Raw genomic sequence first — 3,509 nt, forward strand, 5'->3', positions numbered from 1 at the left:
GCCATGTTGCCTTGGTTTCTGTTGTTAATGTTCTTGTGTTTGCCTTTTGTCATCTGGTTGTCTCTGGTGTTAGATGGTGTTGCTGTTTCTGACTGTGGCTTCTCTTTGCTCCTGGGAGACCCATTCTCTCTGTGTATACCGGTATATAAGTACTTCTGTGAGACCTGCTCTCTTGTAATTGTATTTGGGTATGTAGCCCCGATCTATTCTGGGTGCAGGTAGTAATCAGAAGGCTCCCAACCCAGGCTGTTTCTAGGCTCTTGTGTCCTCAGGGTTTCTGCCTGTTTCATCTGAGCATCAGAGGTGGTCCTTCTATACTGCCTGGCCTCTCTGCACTCCTGAGTGGTTAGCTACCTCCTTGTGTCGTGTGGATATGGTACATGGTGGCACAGGGTGGTCCCATGCCAGAAAAGGATACTGGAGGGATTCTGCCAGAGGGTTCAGGATGGGATTCCTTGAGCTGCAGGGCAGGTCTCATCTGTGCTGACTGCCTGCTTTGCTCCACTGGGTGGATAGCTAGCTTCTTGCTCCACTTGGAGATGGTGTGCTGTGGCAAAGGATGGCCCCAAGCTCTGAACGCAGGACTCCCTCTAACAGCGGGACTCCCTGCAAGTCAGATGTTCCCTGGCAGGATAGGTGCCCAGATGGCTCTGGGGCTGCCCAACTTCTGGTTTCATGTGGAGCCCTCACAGCCACTGTCCCAAGAGATCTTTCATTCTGGCATTCTCTTCGTATCTGGCTGACCTGTCTGCTTGGTCACAGGAACAAAGATGGTGGCAGCCTCATCTCTGAACACGGGACTCCCTGCATTTCAGATGTTCCCTGGCAGGATAGGTGCCCAGATGACTGTGGGGTGCCCAGCTCCTAGGTGCAGGTGGAGCTCTGGTTGGCTGTGTCCTGAGCAATCTTTCACTCTGGTGTTCCCTGAGTACCTGGCTGACCTGTCTGCTTGGACAAATGAGCAAAGATGGAGTGCCTTCGTTTTCATTAAATTCTAAAAAGTCTTTATTTCTTTATTTTTTCCTTGACAAAGTTATCATTAAGTAGAGCATTGTTCAACTTCCATGTGTATAGACTCAACAGTCAAAGAAAAGGCAAAATGCAAAAAGCTTGTAACCCAAAACATCCAGGAAATAAAGGATACAATGAGAAGACCAAACCTAAGGATTATAGGAATAGAAGAGAGTGAAAATTTCCAACTTAAAGGGTCAGTAAAAATTTTCAGCAAAATTATAGAAGGAAACCTCCCAAATCTAAAGAAAGAGATGCCCATGAACATAAAAGAAGCCTACAGATCTCCAAAGAGACTGGACCAGAACAGAAATTTTTCCTGTCACATAATAATCAAAATACCAAATGCACTGAACAAAGAAAGAATATTGAAATCAGTAAGGGAAAAGTTCAAGTACCATAGAAAGGTAGAGCTATCAAAATTATACCAGACTTCTCACCAGAAACTATGAAAGCTAGAAGATTCTAGGCAGATGTCATACAGACCCTAAGAGAACATAAATGTCCATCTAGGCTACTATACCCAGCAAAACTTTCAATTACTATAGTTGGAGAAAACAAGACATTCCACGACAAAATTAAGTTAACACAATATCTTTCTATAAACCCAGCTCTACAAAGGATAATTGGTGGAAAATATCAGTATAAGGAGGGAACGTAAACCAGAGAAAAAGCATGATGGTAATGTTTCAACAAATCCAAAAGAAGTTAGCCATACAAATATAATTTCACTATTAACAACAAAAATAGCAGGAAGTAACAATAACTTTTCTTTAACATCTCTTAATATCAATGGACTCAATTCCCCAACAAAATGTCATAGACTAACAGACTGGATATGTACACAGGACCCAAAATTTTGTTGCATACAAGAAACCCACCCCAGTGACAAAGACAGTTACTACCTCAGAGTCAAGATTGTAAAACAATTTTCCAAACAAATGCTCCCAAAAAACATTCTGGAGTGGCCATTCGTACAGATAAAAATCAACATTCAATCAAAAGTTGTCAAAAAAGATAAGGAAGGACACTTCATAATGGTCAAAGATAAAAATCTTCCAAGATGAACTCTGAATTATATGCTCCAAATGCAAGGGTACTTACGTTCATAAAAGAAAGTTTTCTAAAGCTCAAAGTGCACATTGCACCCCACACAATAATAGTGTGAGACTTCAACACCTTGCTCTCAGCAATGGAAAAATAATTGAAGCAGAACCTAAACAGAGACACAGTGAAACTAATAGAAGTTATGAACCAAATGGATCTAACAGATATTTATAGAACATTTTATCCTGAAGCCAAAGAATACAACTCCTCCTCAGCACCTTATGGTATCTTCTCCAAAGTTGATCGTATAATTGTTCACAAAAGAGCCCTCAACAGGTAGAGGAACATTGAAATACATATGGAAATTGAACAGTGTTCTATTCAAATGGTATTTTTCCATTTTATGCATTTCCTGGCTTCATATACTGTTACTTGAAGTATTTTAAACACTAATTCATAGACTACTTATAAGTAACTATGTAAAAATGAGACAGTTCGTAAGATCTTAGTGATCCTTGAACTGTGACTTTTTGTTTTCAAATATTATTTTGTGTCCCTGCCTTGACTTTATACTTGTTCTATATCATCTTCAAATTGTACAGTGGGAAGGAGTTCATCTACAAGCTGAGTGGCCTGTTTAGCAGCTTATTAGCTTTTGTATTTGAAATACTCATTGCAAGCAGCTTATTCTGGCACCTGTGGGAATTTGACAACAATGTTGTATAGTTTGTGTACTTTGGACTGTGGGAAGCATATTGCCCTCAACAGTTTAACATCTCTGGAACACTAACCAGGATGCTGGTGTACACCACTATTAATTCAACTTGGAATATTTCAACCGAATATATGTATGCACAGAACCTGATAGTATGGGCCATTTTGATGAAGCCCTTGGTTCTGGTTTTCAGTGCCATGGCCATTAAGATCAGCTTCAAGAAACATCCATTTGTGGAGATGCAGATATATTGCAACAAGATCTCTTGTAGCATATTCACATTTGTTTCTGTGACCTGGAACCACATGGTAGATCTTTATGTTCAAACCACTCTTGATTTTCCATCTGATTTTCCTGTTAAGAAAGAAGTATTACAAAGTAAACATTTAATGGCTGTGTTACCAGTAGGTCTCCTGATATCTACCATGTCACTCTTTGGTGGTATCATGTTTGTCTCTGAGATAAGCTATTTGAAACTACAAAGTCCTGTGAAGACCAAGTATGCTTCCAAAGTGGCCCTTGAAGAGGCCTGAAGCAAGGCTTTCTGCATTTGCAACATTTGTGATAATGTTCCTTGAGAAATTTCCTATTCCTACAGTAAACTCATGTTGTCCTCAACTTGTTCTAAATAAATTTGTTCTATATCAAGCAAAAATTGATTCTTAGAGGATGTTTAAGCTTTCTTAATCCTCTATATTGCTCAAGTCCTTCCTTTCTTTAAATTGTTTTTATATCC

The 3,509-nt window shown here is 39.8% G+C and overlaps 1 pseudogene; it reads left to right on the top strand.

Annotated features, from left to right (window-relative positions):
* Window positions 1-2,631: 2,631 nt before the first annotated feature.
* LOC127675597 (uncharacterized) lies at window positions 2,632-3,306 on the top strand (annotated as a pseudogene).
* The last annotated feature ends 203 nt before the right edge of the window (window positions 3,307-3,509 follow it).

Source organism: Apodemus sylvaticus, chromosome X (assembly GCF_947179515.1).
Source record: "Apodemus sylvaticus chromosome X, mApoSyl1.1, whole genome shotgun sequence".
Classification (NCBI taxonomy): Eukaryota; Metazoa; Chordata; class Mammalia; order Rodentia; family Muridae; genus Apodemus; species Apodemus sylvaticus.